Source organism: Schistocerca cancellata, chromosome 1, assembly GCF_023864275.1.
Source record: "Schistocerca cancellata isolate TAMUIC-IGC-003103 chromosome 1, iqSchCanc2.1, whole genome shotgun sequence".
Taxonomy (NCBI): domain Eukaryota; kingdom Metazoa; phylum Arthropoda; class Insecta; order Orthoptera; family Acrididae; genus Schistocerca; species Schistocerca cancellata.
The window spans coordinates 149,497,179-149,514,925 of record NC_064626.1 but is presented as its reverse complement, the minus strand read 5'-3'; the positions used below and the strand labels follow the sequence as shown (position 1 = coordinate 149,514,925).

Genomic DNA, 17,747 nt, shown 5'->3' with positions numbered 1-17,747 from the left:
TAAGTGATCGATGGATCACAAACAAACAAATCGCTGTCAACAGGACATCTCTGTTCGTAGTGCTGACACACCCGTCCTGCAGTTGGGGTTTTCGATAGCGGGTTCCTGCTGGGTCCCCCAACGCCTCATTCCAGACCATAAAAAGCAACGAACGACCATCTGTGTGGAACTGCTTGCACTTTACGACTTTGACCGTGACACCTTTTGTCGAACATCATCACAGACGTTGAAATATGAGTTCATCATTTCGAACCGGAAACAAAACGGAAATCCTTGCAGTGACGGCACACCATCTCTCCTGTGAAGAAAAACTTGAAAGCCGCACCCTCCGCCGGTAAAGTCTTCCGGAACTCTGAAGGAGTTTTTCTGTTTGAAGTTCTCCCTCAACTCTGAAGTATGTTGTTTTATCCTCTGGAAATTGAAGAAACTACTTCACTGTGTTCCTCGATACAAAAATGCAAACGAACGTCTCCAAGATAACTCAAAGCCTCACATAAGTCTAACTTCACTGGTCTGGTCTTCCTCCTCCACTCTACAGCCCAAATCTCGCACCTTCCGAATTCGATCTGTTCGACCCAATGAAGGACACACTCTGCGAGAAGCAATGCATGGATGATGGGGAGTTCACCGATGCAGCAAAACATTGGCTCCAACGTAGACCAACAGGGTGGTACCATGCAGGCATACAGCCCGCCCCCCAGTATGATGGCATAGGGCCATCACATTGAATTATGTTGAATAGTATGGTTTTGTAGGAAAAAGATTGTGAAAAAGTATGGAGTATTGCAATCCCGAATAAAACCAAAACGCGTTCAGATTGAATCATTTCATTACTCACTGAAATAGCCATGTAATAGGGCTTTCCTGGCACTATTATAAAATTTGAGCGCAGGAATATAGAGAACTGTGCTTTATTTGCAAGTGCTAGTACTGAACTCGACAATAACACTTGTCTTGTCTGGCTGCGGTTGGCACTGGAAACAATTTTCTTTATTAAAGTATTTATTTTGAATACCTGAGATATTATAATCAACAACTGTCGCAGGTTCATATATCATCATCATAAAAGTTAGTGAGCGACTATAAAATTCTGTCAGGAAACTGCGTGTGACAAAGTTACATACCCATTTTGGATTATCCGTTTTCTCACTTCAATAATTCATTGATGAGGATAAGTAAATAATTCATATGTATGGTTAAAAATATCTGTCTGTAGCTTTATTCACAGTAAACTTATGTGATCTTAGAATGCATTCTACGTCGCTACACTGCAAAGATAAATTAAACTTTTGATTTGAAGTAATTCTCAAGGTATACGTTATCTGATCGATTCAATAAGCTCTAATGCTGAAGTAAGTACAAAGAAAAATCTTTCCCACAAACGAACTTTCACAGAAGTGAACTCGAAGGCAGAAGTGAACGTTTCTGGTATTTATCTCGACTAACAGTGAAAGATGCCAAAAGCGTGTAAAAATTAGTCGAGTGATAATAAAATATTGTACTTCGTTTATTACACTCTTTTCTTATGGAATCAGATTACTTTTATGCACAGATACCTTTAAGTTGCAAGCATAACTACCTTTATTCATGATCTGTACATCTGGAATGAAGAAATTAAACATTTTACTGATGTTATACCGATAACAGTTGAGTGATGCTACAATGGGACTTACTACTTTTACATAATAATGAATGCAATTTATTTACATCTGGTTTCTGATGCGGAGTAACACATATATTAATACAGTATGAGAAGTTAGGTGGATTTTGTGACAGTAGGCTGTGAGCAAAATATTCCTTTGAAGCCAAAAACACAGTGAAATATTATTCTTTATTTGTGAAATGTAGTGTCTGATACATAAGTGGGCATTATTTAAGGTAAACGAAAGGGAATTATTAGTTTCCCTTGGATTTTTCTCAATATATCAAGTGTAAGGGTCTACGGGTTGCGCGCAGCCTTGCGGTACATTAATATGCGCTCGCCAGCCGACCTGTCTGTAATGCTGACAATTTGCTTGGTCAGCAGACGTGCGTCCGGCCGCAATGCGATGGGGACTATGCCACTAGCTACCGTCCGCAGCGGCAGTATTAGCTAGCGCGGCCTTGGGCGCGAATATTTGTCTTTTCTTAGCTCACCATGGAGCCTTTCCAAATGACCATAATTAGCCGGTGTTAGAATGTCAGACACAGTGATGATAAGTGCACATAGCATGCGTATTTTATAATCTACCTTTGTTAATAAAACTGTTTAAACTAACTTCTTGTGTTTGCGTATTGCCATACCTCAAGGACCCACCGCTTACAAATACTGACAAAATATTCATGTAATCATCATCTGCGGCTACAACTAAAAAATACCCTTATAGAAGTGGTGTCAGCATGGGGATAATCATGGAAAATCTACTGTCCTGAAGAGGTGCAGCACAACATGAGCTTCAGGCAGCAGCAGCGTGAACATCTTTCGCCTACGCGGGAACATCCATCGTTGCAATTTAGGTTGGCCTACTCGAGTTTGGCTAGAATACGAAAGGCTGTGATGGATTTTTATTTTACATTTGAGTGACTCATTGGCGTTAAATTAGACAAAATGTCGCAATCCACTCAGAGTAACGTTGCCGATCTACAAACTGTTATTAATGAACTGCAAGAAGAGGTAGGGCAGTTAAAAGCAGAAAGAAGAGAGTGTAACATTCCGAGGGACATGTCAAATGGTAGATCATGCAGTACAGGTGCAACTACACTAAAGAATTTTCATTATTGCCATCAGTACTAGTGCTTAGCGGGAAACCCGAAGATGATGTAAAGTGTTTCTTCGTGAACTTGAAGGTGCCGCCCTGTTAGGATCATGGACAGGTTCCGATAAGCTAGTAGTTGCTAAGTTAAATATTCAGGGAGCAGCGCTAGATTTCATTAGCGCAGAAGCTACTTGCATGTAAACGGGAGATGAAAATGAGTTTAGAACGATTGTTGTTCAGAGATTTAAACCTAAAAACGAGATCAGATTTTACAGAGAGCAGCTTCACAGTTTGCGAATGCAACGGGACTTATCTATCGAGCCGTTTGCCGACAGAAATCGATACATCAACGCTCAAACGTACGAGTTAGTAGAAGATGAAAATGAAAATAGCATTCAGTTGTTCGATGCCGACCAGAGAGCATTGGACACATTCATTCGTGGGTTGCACAGAGAGGAAGTAAGCAAATCTGTTAGATTGGTGCGATGTAAAACGTTTCAGAAGGCAGTAGAATCAGCTGCTGGTTTCGTTGAAGCACTAAGACGACCGAGTAAGATGCAGAAACAAGAAACCAGAATTTTCAGCACAACAGGACAATGCTACAGATGCAGTAAGTTAGGCCACAAACGTAAGGATTGTAAGGGCAATCGAATATGCTATCATTGCGGGATGCAGGTTCATCTTTCGAGAAATTGTCGCAACAAGAAGAAAGGTAATGCTAACAACAGACAATCTGCCAGATCTTTAAATGAGTACGGGGACGTACAGGCCACCACTTCGTCCACCCCTTGCCAGATACAGTGATTCTTGTTAGTTGCAGCGAAAATCAGACCGAAAATGACTTCGTGATAGGTGCTGCACATGGTTGGAGAAACATCAAACTACCTAATGCCACAGGAGCACAGACCTCATTAATGTGGTGTTGCATAGATAAACGGGATAAATGGAAGCCGCCGCTATTAAAAGTGTGAGGATTAAACAGAGGAAAGGTACGTAGCTATGGAGAAGTTGACGTAGAATTAATTCTTGGCCAAGGCCAATATGAAGGTGAAATAAAGATAAAGGTAAATATACAGCAAGTTTTCAAGTAGTTTCAAATAATGAAACGCATTATGAAAAATGGTTCAAATGGCTCTGAGCACTATGGGACTTAACATCTATGGTCATCAGTCCCCTAGAACTTAGAACTACTTAAACCGAAATAACCTAAGGACAGCACACAACACCCAGTCATCACGAGGCAGAGAAAATCCCTGACCCCGCCGGGAATCGAACCCGGGAACCCGGGCGTGGGAAGCGAGAACGCTACTGCACGACCACGAGATGCGGGCGAAACGCGTTATGACGGTGGACTTGGATTTGGTTTCTTGTCCGCTAACGAGGCAGCGATATTTGTTGCAGAAAGAAAGATGAGACTAGGCCGTAATAACTGCAACCTAGGAAATCGTTCTTGAGATCGTACTCAAAGGAACAACAATACTGACGTGATGGGAATGGACCACCCAAACGATGCATCAGTTCAAACCGTCCGAGTCGATGTTCACACTGATCAGCCTCAGTGAATTTGTAAGTAGGCTGTTTAGGTTTTCTTATTGGTAACGCCATGTAGCGCTCTGTATGAAAATCACTGGCTGTGCTGTGTGCAGTCTGTGGCTAGTTTACATTGTTGTCTGCCATTGTAGTGTTGGGCAGCTGGATGTGAACAGCGCGTAGTGTTGACAGTTGGAGGTGAGCCACCAGCAGTGGTGGATGTGGGGAGAGAGATGGCGGAGTTTTGAAATTTGTAAGACTGGATGTCATGAACTGCTATATATATTATGACTATTAAGGTAAATACATTGTTTGTTCTCTATTAAAATCTTTCATTTGCTAACTATCCCTATCAGTAGTTAGTGCCTTCCGTAGTTTGAATCTTTTATTTAGCTGGCAGTATTGGCGCTCGCTGTATTGCAGTAGTTCGAGTAATGAAGATTTTTGTGAGGTAAGTGATTCTTTCAGAGGCACAGGGGGAGAAAAAAGGAGGCCATTATCCTCGCTATTGACATTCCATTGTAGAAAGCATCGCAAATACGACACGCTCATTACTTGGAAACACATCGTACTGTGTGCTACTTACTGAAATGCTTATGAATTGATGGGAAATATTCTTGCATCTGCAAACCTGATTATGACAAGTGTCTTTCTACAAGAGTTCAGAGCTACTGACTTACGAAATGCCACATAGCTATTGAATGATGTTTTTATGCTTTGGTTTGCGTAATTGCTTATTTCATTTGATATCTGTTTTCCAGCTGTGTTGCAGCATTGGTTGTATAAAATAAACTTAAATGCTTCTGCTAATGTGAACACTTTCTGTTAACAGATCTATTAAATAATTATTTTCTGATCCACACTCTTCGAAAAGGAGCTCTTGGAATGGAAAGAACAATAAGAAGGGACTAATAACAGTAACTGCATATATAATTTTCTTTTCTAGTACTTGGTAATTTTTTGTAGAATTAGTTTTTGTGGTGCACCACTTTAATTACATAGACATTAAGATGTGAATATACATTTCACTTGTCTGCATTGTTGTCTTTAGTGTAATATTTGATCTGCTTGAGCTATGTCATGTTTAGATATAAGTTATTGCATTTGCTGCTGCTGTTTGCCAGGCATAGTGCTACTAAATTTCACTTTACATTAATCTGTTAAGCCAGTTTTACTACCGATTTATTTTTCTTGTTTGCTGCACAGTGTCTTATATTACCTGTAATATTGAAATTGCTTTGCTAATTTAAATTTCCTGCTGCCTGCTTTGCCAATTTGCATTTTTTTGTCGTTGCTGTTTGAGTTAATTGTTTTGTGCTGCTGCATTGCCTCGTCCCTTAGTTTAGCATCTGAGCTCAGTAGATTTAAGTTAGCTTAAGAGGGGGTACACTATATAAGAGAATGAGTTAGCTTAAGAGGGGGTACACTATATAAGTGAATGAGTTGCGATGAATTGGAAGAAATACATTGAGAAGTTATATGAGGGAAGTACAGAAAGCAGGTATAGGTAGGACTTTTTGGAAATAATGAAGAACGAAGGGAGATCTCCGAGAAGTAAAGAAAGTTTTGTTTGGAAAATACTGCAGTAAAACAAACCCTGTCCTTTCCTTGTGTTATCCCACTATGTGTTTGTGTACCCTTGGGTATTTGTGTTCTTCGTGTCTTAATGTGTTTATCTGATGAGAGTTACATTGTAGAATTTTTCTGATAATATGTTATTTACATTGTAAAGATGTTTAGACATTATTTATTCTGTTTTGTTTTAATGCTCATGTGTGAAGGTGATGATTCAAAAGTTATTCTGATCTTTTATGCATTTACTTATGTCATAATTCCTGTAACACTGATGTATATGTTTATTTCTATTCTTTTGTAAACCCTGTGTTACTACAAATGTTATCTGTACTGTTATGTTCTTTAATGATGTATTTTGTGCCTTTGTAATTGTATTCTTGTATCGTAAATTTATAATTGTATACACACCAGTTCTTCAAATTAAGTATCATTTCACTGCATACGTTTCTGTTGGTCATAATATATGCACAGTATGTGACAAGTTGGGACTGTTAGTGTTTGCACGTGTGTTAATAATTCAGCAAGGGACTGGATAACAGCATTGCTGGTTCTAAGGACAATTCCAAAAACTTTGTGAGTGCACAAGTGGTGGTTATGGACTTACTACATTATCCGCAAGACTCTTCAATGGTGATTGTGCACCTGCACAGTCACAACAGATGGCTGCTGTCCATCTCTACAAGGACTACAGTGGGTCTACACCTTTGCTGACTCACTAGTACCATTATTTCTACAAGGACGGCAGTGGGTCTGCATCTCTGGTGGTCCACCAATACCACAATCTCTACGAGGACTACAGTGGGTCTGCACCTCTGGGGGCCCACCAATATCGTAATCTGTACCAGGACTACAGTGAGTCTGCTCTGTGATGACCTACCTACCAATATTCTTCAAAACTTCGACTGACTCTGCTGTAGGTTTGCTCTGTTGTGGCCCATTACCTGTCTGTGTGTCAAGAGTCAGCACTGTCTTTGCGTTGGAAGGACAACACTACTTCTTCAAGACAGCATTGAAATCCACTACTTCCGTGTGCATTTTCTTTTACTGACTTTGAGAAAAACACTGCAATTTTACTGTGATGAATGATCAGGACTGTCTTTATGGAGCCGGCCGTGGTGGCCAAGCGGTTAAAGGCGCTACAGTCTGGAACCGCGCGGCCGCTACGGTCGCAGGTTCGAATCCTGCCTCGGGCATGGATGTCTGTGATGTCCTTAGGTTAGTTAGGTTTAAGTAGGTCTAAGTTCTAGGGGACTGATGACCTTAGAAGTTAAGTCACATAGTGCTCAGAGCCATTTGAACCTTTTTTTTTGTCGTTATGGACTGTGAGAAAATTTTAGCTTTTGACCAACATTGTATTAATAAGTGTGTGCATTTGATATCTTTCTTACTGTAATTATGAAAAATTTTTTCAAATCTGTATTGGCCAGTGCCCAAAATAATTTGTAAAATTTTTTGTGGGGAGCATGGGGGCTATGTAAGTAGGCTGTTTAGGTTTTCTTATTGGTAACGCCATGTAGCGCTCAGTATGAAAATCACTGGCTGTGCTGTGTGCAGTCTGTGGCTAGTTTGCATTGTTGTCTGCCATTGTAGTGTTGAGCAGCTGGATGTGAACAGCGCATAGCGTTGGCAGTTGGAGGTGAGCCACCAGCAGTGGTGAATGTGGGGAGAGAGATTGCGGAGTTTTGAAATTTGTAAGACTGGATGTCATGAACTTCTATATATATTATGACTATTAAAGTAAATACATTGTTTGTTCTCTATTAAAATCTTCCATTTGCTAACTATCCCTATCAGTAGTTAGTGCCCTCCGTAGTTTGAATCTTTCATTTAGCTGGCAGTAGTGGCGCTCGCGGTATTGCAGTAGTTCGAGTAATGAAGATTTTTGTGAGGTTAAGTGATTTGAGAAAGGTATAGGTTAATGTTAGTCAGGGCCATTCTTTTGTAGGGATTTTTGAAAGTCATATTTCGTTGCGCTAAAAATATTTTGTGTCAGTTTAAGCGCAGTCATGTATAATTTTTCTAAGGGGACGTTTCAAATTCCCAAGGGAGCAGGAAAGACCCCGATGTTTAGGAGGAACTTTGTTATTAATAGAGCGATACGAGAGAAGTGAGCTATTGGATATACTGCATTGTTATGTTGCTAGAAGTGTAGGTGTCGCTAAAATGGTGAGACAGAATATCGCAAAATTCCCGGTTACAATAACGAATATGAGCAATGAGGATGTTGTTTTGCCACGAGGAACGAAAGTTACTGAAGTGTCGAGCGTAAGTAAAAGTGACGTAATACAGATTCCACATTAGGTAACAAATGATGCTGTTATAAACACAGATATTTCTAACAATACCTCAAAATTTCAACGAGGAGACGAAGTTAGTTATGAACTGAAGTTCAAGATTTGGAAGACGATAGAACATTTGACAGCTGATGAACAGAAGATTTGAGCGCCTGTTTTGTTGGAGTATGCAGAGTTACTCCGAGAACTTGCAAATCTACCTGTCACTCACTTAGTTCAGCCTCGTATTCATACAGGGAATGCAGCCCCAGTCACACAGAAACCTTACCGAATGCCATTTAGTCAAAGAGAGTTGGTAGAAGACATGGTTAAAGAACAATTAGAAGCCGGCATTATAAAACCAAGAGATCCTTCAGACCCACCGTGGTATTCGCCTGTTGTAATTGTAATGAAGAAATCAATTTCTACCGATCTTTGAATGCTGTGACCACACCCGACCTTTACCCCTTACCAAATTTAGCAAAAACCTTGGATTATTTGGGCAGATGTCGATTTTTTTCAGTATGTGATTTAAAAAGGGGTTATCACCAGTTAACAGTCCATCCAGATGATCAAGCAAAAACTTCATATGTGACAGCAACAGGAGTTTATAAGTATCTTCGTATGCCGTTTGGACTTCGTAATGCTCCAGCTACATTTTAGCGCCTGATGGGCTCAGTTTTACGAGGGCTCACCACAACACAAGCACTTGTTTACCTTGATGATGTATTAATTATTGGTAAAAACATGAAAAAGTTAGGGGAAGTTTACGAGGGACTTCTGCAACCAATGTTAATGTATAGCTTGGCTGGGAAGGGACAAGAAGGCTGTTAAATATGCCTCGTGGTGGCAGTGTGCAGGAGGCCGAGTGGTCAGGATTTGATAGTCGGCATCCAGGGCTGCCGTTAAATGACAAAACAGGAAATAATTAGAATTAACAGGATATATTTCAATATACGGAGTACAGAGGGCGCGCCTAGGGTCGGAAGTTAGCAGTTTTAGGCCAGTCTAGGAGGTCGAATAATTACTTAAAATGGGCAACGGAACGAGAAGCGCTTCATGCTAACTTACGTTGATGGCCGGTCGCGAAAGGCAGAGCCAGAGGCTCTGCCTTCCAAAAAGATGTCTGTTCTGCTTGAGGTCTGGATTACAAGAAAGAGAAGCAACTGCGTTGTGCTCCGCAGAACGCTCTGGCGTCCACACACGTGATCGGTATCCCGCGCACACTATTAGCTAAAATAGATGGCGTGAATTCGCCGGCAGTTGCAGAACAGGGAACAGGGCGTCTCCTGTCAGCAGTTTTAACTGGGCAGAACTGCATCGGTTTTGAAAGGCAAACGAGTTGTGTCACGTAGACAAGGCGTGAATTACTCTGGGAGAAAAGCTGTATAGATTCCACTGGGCATTTGAAATAAATTTCTTAAACCACCTCCCTAAAATATTCATTGACTGATTGCCTTCCTGCACATTACTGTATCCCTCGCACCCTCACATTAACGAATTAACACAGAAATTTCGTCTCTGTTCAGTACTAAATAATCGATGCCAACATCCCACGAGCAAATAACGTGGCTATGGTCAACGTATGGATCTTCCCCTGCGAGTCATGTAGATTTTTTCCACTGTACCACTGCCTGTTTACTGCATCCCTCGCAGCCACACATTGGCGATATAACACAGAAAGTGTGCCTCTATTAAATTCTAAACGATCGGTGACGACTTCTTCCTGAGCGAGTAACGCGGCTACGCTCCATGTAAGGATCTTCTCCTGGGAGTCATGTTGCTTGTTTCAGTTGCACCACTTCCAGTTTTCTGTATCCATCACACCCTAACATTCACTATTTAACGCACAAATTGCGCCGATATTCAAAACTAAAGGATTCATGGCGATTTATCCCCGAGCATGTAATATGGCTACGGGCAAGGTATGGATTATAACCTGGGAGCCATATATATTTTTTCCGGTGAACCAATGCTAGTTTTCTATATCCCTCGCATTATCACATTGACAATTTAACACAGAAAATCCGTAGCTATTCAACATTATAAGATCTAAGCCGACTTCTACCCGAGTGAGTTAGGCGGCTACGGTCAATGTACGGATCTTCTTCTGGGAATCATGTTTCTTTTTCCCGGTGCATCTCTGCCAATTTACTGTGTCCCTCGCACCATCACACTGACGATTTAACACACAAATAGCGTCGCTATTCCATACTAAATAATCGATACCGACTTCTCATCGAGCGAGCAATGTGGCTGCAGTGAACTTCTAGGTCTTCTATTGGAAGTGATGTAGCTTTCTTATGGTGAAACACAGCCAGTTGACTGTATATCTCGTACCGTCACATTGACAATTTAACACAGAAATATCATCTCTATTCAATATTAAAGCATCGACGATGACATCCAAAGAGCGAGTAACACGGCTACGGTCAACGTATTGATCTTCAATTGGGGGTCATGCTGGGCTTTTACGGTGAACCGCTTCCAGTTTACTGTATCCCACGCACCATCGCACTGACGATTTAACACAGCAATTGCGTCGCTATTCAATACTAAAGGATCCATGCCGACTTTTACACGTGCGTGTATCGCGTCTACGGTCAACATATGCATCTTCTCCTCGGGGTCATACAGTTTTCTTCCGATGAACCTCTGCCAGTTTGCTGTATCCCTCACACCCTCCCAATGACGACTAAACACAGAAATGAAGTCGCTATTCATTGCTGAAGAGTCGAAGCCGCCTTCTCCCGAAAGTATAATGCGGTTACGGTCTACATATGAATCTTCTCTTGGGAGTCATGTAGCTATTTTTCGGTCAATCACTGCGAGTTTACTGTATCGATCGCACCCTCACATTGACGATTTAACACAGGAATTGCATCGCTATTAGGATCGATGCCGACTTATCTCCAAGCAAGTTACGGAAATTACGGTCAACGTATGGACCTTCCCTGTCCCTCATGTAGCTTTTGTCCGGTGCACCACTGTCAGTTTACTGTATCCCTCGAACCTTCGCAATGATGACGTAACACGAAATTGAGTCGCTATTCGTTACTGTAGGATCGATGTCGACTTCCCCCTGAGCGAGTAACGCAGCTATTGTCAATGTATGTATCTACAGTGTGAGTAACGTAATTTTTTTCTGGGAAACCACTGCAAGTTTACTGTATCCCTCCCACCCTCACAATTACGATTTAACACAGTAATTGCGTCGCTGTTCAGTAGTAAGTTATCGATGCCGACTTATTCTCGAGCGAATAACGAGGCTACCGTCAGTGTATGGATCTTTTCCTGGGAGTCTTGTAGTTTTCTTACGGTGCAATAATGCCAATTTACTGTATCCCTCACACCCTCAAATTTACTATTTAACACAGAAATTTCATCGCTATTCACAACTAAAGGATCGATGCCGACTTCTTCCCGAGCTAGAAACACCGGAACGGTCAACGAAAGGATCTTCTCCTGGAAGTCATGTATCTCTTTTCCGGTCCACGACTGCCAGTTTACTGTATACCTCACACACCCACATTGACGATTTCACAAATAAATTGCGTCGCTATTCAGCACTAAAGGATCGATTCCGACCTATCCCCGAACGAGTAACGTGGCTATGGTCTACGTATGGATGTCCTGGGAGTCATGTACCTTTTGTCTGATGCACAACAGCCTGTTAACTGTATCCCTAGAACCCTCACGTTGACGATTTAACACAGAATTTGCGTCGCTATTCAGTACTAAACGATCGAAGACTACCTCTCCCCGAGCGAGGAACGCGGCAACGGTCAACGGTTGGATCACACCTGTGAGTCATATTGGCAACTGTCGTGGTGGAGGACTTTCATTTTCGGCAGCTCGGTTTCGCGCATGCTCGATTCTTTACAGGTGTGTTCTTTTGTGCTTTCCAGACGTTATTCTTGGAGTGAGGCAATCGAATTGACGAGGAAGCTGGCTCTATCTGTGCAGTTGAGAACCTTGTTCCTGTTAATTGCAACTAGAGAGCTGGTACTCACGGAGGTACAATAAGGGCTGTAATTATCGTATGGCAGCGAAAGCTGGTAAATATGCCAATACATTAAAGTTTCTACGATGTTCACTGGAAAAAAATTATCCAGTTTTGGCCAACAGGTGCAAATCTCGCACTGTGTAGCAACTCTTCGACGTCTCGGGTGCTTATAATGAACATATTGTAAATGCAGCGGTTAATAATTAAGTCAACATTATGACATTCTCACCATTTTCACTTGTTTGACGCTCGCTGCTCACATCCCGCTACTAATCCTACACATATGAAAACGTTTCTATACGTCTTTCTTGTATTCATAGCGCCAGATTTACACCTGGTGGCAAAAATTTGAACAATTTTTTCCAGCGTAAATTGGTTCGGCATTAGCGCATTAGCATATCGACTAAGTTTCGCGACCATACGATAATTACACTGGCCTTCTGTGAGTAGCGGCACTTTAATTAAAACCACCAGGTAGCCCCGCCTCAACTCTACAGTGCTCGTCTTCCGTTTGATGTCGCCGCCACGCTGCATCCTCCTGGCTGGCTTCAGCAGTCAACGCTGCACTACTTCAATCGGTCAATACTTGCTCATCAGTTGTGTAATGAAATTCCTTTATTCAGTCGAGTACACTGGGAACTTGCGTGGTGTAAGACAAGTTTTATTTTGCAACTGTCGCTAATCTATAAATGGTTTTTCGAAAGTGAGTTTACACACTTGCAAAGTGTGGACTTTGCAATACAGTACCATCTTGTTCTTGAAACTTCCATTATGTGACGAATACTCTTTGAGAGAGTGCAGTTTGGAGACTGAAAACTGTTTCTTGACACTCAATGACTCGTAAGAAGAGCACTCAGTTATGCCATACGGTGAGATAAAATCCGCTGTAATGAGAAACCCAATCTTCCCCGTGCAAGTTACCTGCTACAGGTTTGGTGCAATGTTGAGCATTACTCATAATTACGTGAAGCATTTCAAAGTACACTGAATATATTTTTTGCAATATATTTTTTGCAATTAGTTAAAGATAATGATGTCTATTTTCAAATGTATCCTGGTGTATTCTGGGATATATTTACTATTCATTGGACCAAACGTAATGCAGAAATTTACTATTCATTGGGCCAAACGTAATGGTTCAAGATACTGGAGCAAACGTTTCAACAAATGATAGTATATCTTTAGTGCTTTCTTCGCGGTATGTGACTAATATCCTTGGCTCCTTTTCATGATCTGAAATGTAACTATAGTGTCTTTATCTTCTTGTCAGCATATTTTTAATTATGTTCACGTGCCGTAAAAATGGCTAGTACAACTAGCAGACATAATAATAGGTGATATACTGTGTTTGTGCAGAGATACTACAAGACAGGTAAACAAATTTTCCAACATTTAAATTGGGGCTACAGTAAAATTAAATTTTTCAGTGACGTTAATAGAAGATTCAGTCAATTACATAATCCTTGTTATTAATACCAGCAAGCAAAAGCATTTACTTAAAAAGCACAGGAAAGTAGCTTTACAGACAACGTAAGACCTGGCAATAACCAGCGCCCTATAACACGCACATAGACGTAGACTTCGTCGTGATATCTATCCCACTAAACAAATCATGTTTCGAAAATGAATTAAAAATAGAAAGGAAACTGCATACATTAATGGCTTCAGTCCTCCACCAATTGATAAAATACTTAGTAGAAAGAGACATAGAAGAAAACAGTACCTCAGCAACCTCCACAGACGGTATGAAATCACACACACAACAATTGTGCCCCCATGCTGTATATCAGGGGCGGGCAAACGTTGCACGCGGCTCATGAGCCCACAGCGCTGCACGTGTGCTGCTCGCGTGCAGTCGTCGAACGGGACAGTGCCGACAGCCTGCAGGCTGCGGCAGTGTAGTACCAGGCTGAAGTTACGTTGTGCAAGACGCGACAGTTGGCTGCGATTGCGACGCTGCCCCCTCCTCTTTTCCCACCCTGGCAGACGGCGACACGGCTGCAACACGACTGGAGTCTTCGCCGTTTCCCAAGCTCTGGTCGGCGGCGGCGGATTCAAATACATAAGAAAAATAAGAATTCCGATTTTCTTGCTGTAAAAAATACTGTATGTTAATGCAACAAAGTTACATCGGCTCCCAGAGTTAGTTTGTCGATACAGATTCTCCTTTTACTTTAAAAAATTGAAAAGTATCTCTTCCGGTTTTGCGTGTTTTTTTCGCTGTATATTACTTCTCTATCAATTGTGAGGAAAGTAAGAGACACAAAAAATTGATGTTTGCGTATCGTACAGTTTCACATCACAGCTTGATAATGAGGTGTCTATTTTTCCGATATTCGTCACAGTTATCCCGACACTTAATTTACAAGTAACCTACTGCATTAAATTTGAATTGTGTACAGTGAAAAATGTGGTCGCTGGCTACTTTACGTATGGTTTACGTTAAGTCATACATCGTTGCCGATGAAAAGAAGCTAACATATCGAAATTATTTTTAAAGTTGAGATCAGAATGATATCGAACTCCGTTACCGAGATTTGGGCTCATATATCTCCGGGAGCGTCGCGACTAGCCGCCAGTTCTGTCGACATGCAACGAGAATCGTGTGGTCATCACACTATAGAGAATGCATTTGTTTTGTTTCGCTGACACATTTGGACCTAATGAAACCATTTTATGTCATATTTCTCCGGTATGAGTTACTAATATTTCTCCATATGCTCTTGACAATTTCATTTAAAATGCCACGAAATGTAGGTTTCTTAAACCCAAGTGATCAAGCAGAACCCATTTTCGTGGTTTTGCTGAGGCAACTGAACCTGTTCCAAGCTTGCTTTCTCGTTTATTTCTCTGATACGAGTCCCGAATATTCCTCCATCTGTTTTTGCACATTTCACCTAAAATTCCAATGAAAGCTAAGTTTATTAACAATAAGCGCATGCTTGCATCATTGCATTGTTTCAAGTTCTTGACAACAAGATAGGGTTACACCTTAAACGTCTCTAGAATTTTCATTCTGAACGTCTACAGTATACACTGGTAGAAATGTGGAAGAAATAATGCCCGTGCTTGTTCACAAAATTTCCCCAAATTATACTTGTCAGTTTCTCCCATGCAGAAACTTTTGGAACAAGCTAAGGCAACTTTCATAGCCGACTGAGTCTTTATTCCCATCCAAATGAACTTCCATATTCTTATATTCTGACAGCATACATCGTTATGGATGACATGAACATTTAATCTTGCCAAGCTGCACTCAAAAGATGACTCGAGGATTTACAAAAGACGAATTTCAATTGTGAACTGTGTCAGACCAGAAGGGCCTTGTAAAACAGTAGTGCACTTTTGGCACAAGTTTTTTGAGCACCATCTTCTACCAATGAATTGAAGTGAATGTGACAAATTACTTATTGCAGCATACTGTTTGTGCAATCTGTTGAGAAACGCCTTCCTCAAAAACGAGCATCTATTGATTACAGAAAGCTGTACAACAATCTGGTGGTGGTTTTTCACAACTAGAAGGTATCATCAAGACACCAATCTACCGTTTACTTTCAAAGTGAAGGTATTGTAAAATGTAACTTTCTCGTTGTACTTTAGATTGTTCATTTTATAATGTACTTGCCGTTTTCAATTTTTATCGTCACAAAAAAGAGTAATGCGAAAATTGACCTTCAAGTTCATTTTCATCATTCTAATTCTACATCTGCATGGATTATACTGATTTTCATAACAGGCCTGAAAAATTTGCATTAATGGGAAAATATTATATATTTCACTCACCTGCCAGTTTCAACTGTGCACCAATTTCTTCCCAAATTCTGTCTCTGAAAATAGTGTCTCTATATTTAGGGTTCTTCAAATCGTAAAGGCAAGGATGTTGCGAGACCAGCTCACAGAGAATCACATCCTATGAGTGGCTCATTTCAGTTTTCCTTGACTGGCTCGACATCTTTCTGGCAGCCGTACGTCTTTGTGTCGTGCGACTTCTGTCGCAACACTGCTCACTGGTGCAGTGCTGCGGCAGCTGCCGCAGCAGTCGCGCGTCGCATCCCAAACTCGAACTGCGCATGCGCCAGCAAGCAACTTCTGACGTCACGTAGCGACCCGTCGCAGTCGCTAGTGTGCGTCGCGTCTTGGACAACGTACCTTAAGCTGCGGACGTTGAAGCGAAGCGACCACTACGTAGTGAACGTTGTATTTCAATAACCGGAAAATGCAGAGTGAATCAAGGAAACGGAGAATTGGAGATTTGCTATCTTTTAAAAAGGAATGGGAGAATCATTTGTTCCCTGTGGAAAAACGTGAAAATTGGAAATGTATAATATGTAACAGTATTCTCGCTGATGAGCGGAAGTTTAATTTTGAACGCCATTATAATAAATTTCAGTATGTTGCCGTTCTTAGTGCAATAAAAGAGGAATTTCTCAAGCGATTTGGGGATATATCTTACTTATCCCAAGGTTTTGAATAGTTCTCGAGAGAATCTGGTTTCTGTAGATGATATTCATCTCAGTTTGCAAATGGAATTAATAGATCTACAGTGTAATTTTCGTCTGAGGGACAAGTTCCTTTTGGCAAGACGTTTAATAGAGTTTTATCACGACTTTCCACAGCAAGAGTTTCCATGTCTCCATCGTGAAGCCATGAAGATAGTCAATGTTGGGCTCGACATAATTTTGTGAGAGATTTTTTTCTGTTATGAGAATTAATAAGTCTCGGTTAAGAGCAAACATCAGTAATGAAAATTTACGTGACTGTTTGCGTTTGTCTGTATGTAGAAATTTTGTTCCAGACATTAAACGTATTGTAAACTCCACCTGTGATAATTAAACAGAACGTATCGTAGGTAATAGGTACTCTTTCAAACCATGATTACTTTCAAACACTCCTACTAACCTTATTCCTTCATTTAATAAAGCAGGCCAGGAAACAAAACGCATTACAGGGGAAGAAGCGGAGAGACGGTATGTTGGGGACGGGTGAGAAGCGGGTGACCAGCTTGCCCCTGTGTGCACGCAGAACACCTGTTAACTGCACACGTGCAGAATTCCTGCCCGCCCCTGCTGTATAGGGTAGGACTTCACGTGCACTTGCCGGAAAATTAAAGCCCAGGAAATATGCAGCAGCTTTTTATAGCAGATAACTGTTCGCCTTGTTCTTACAAGGTTGGGTAACGGCCTTGCCGCAGTGGATACACCGGTTCCTGTCAGATCACCGAAGTTAATCGCTGTCGGGCGTGGCCAGCACCTGGATGGGTGACCATCCGGGCCGCCATGAGTTGTTGCCATTTTTCGGGGTGCACTCAGCCTCGTGATGCCAATTGAGGAACTACTCGGCCGACTCCGGTCAAAGAAAACCATCATAACGACCGGGAGAGCGGTGTGCTGACCACACGCCCCTCCTGTCCCCATCCTCAGCTGAGGATGATACGGCGGTCAGGTGGTCCCGATGGGTCATTTGTGGCCTGAAAACGCAGTGCATGTTCTTACACCAGTAAAGACGAGATTCAAACTTATGAAGAGGGTTCCCGAAAATTTGTCTGGCAAATAAGTAACTGCTATAACTACTAGACTGAATGGACATAAAAGGAGTCGTAGACAGGAAAGAGTCCAGATTTGTTAAATA

General features: G+C 41.4%; 1 pseudogene; it reads left to right on the top strand.

Moving 5' to 3' along the window:
* The first annotated feature begins 17,291 nt into the window (after positions 1-17,291).
* On the top strand, positions 17,292-17,409 carry LOC126098586 (5S ribosomal RNA; annotated as a pseudogene).
* Positions 17,410-17,747: the final 338 nt, after the last annotated feature.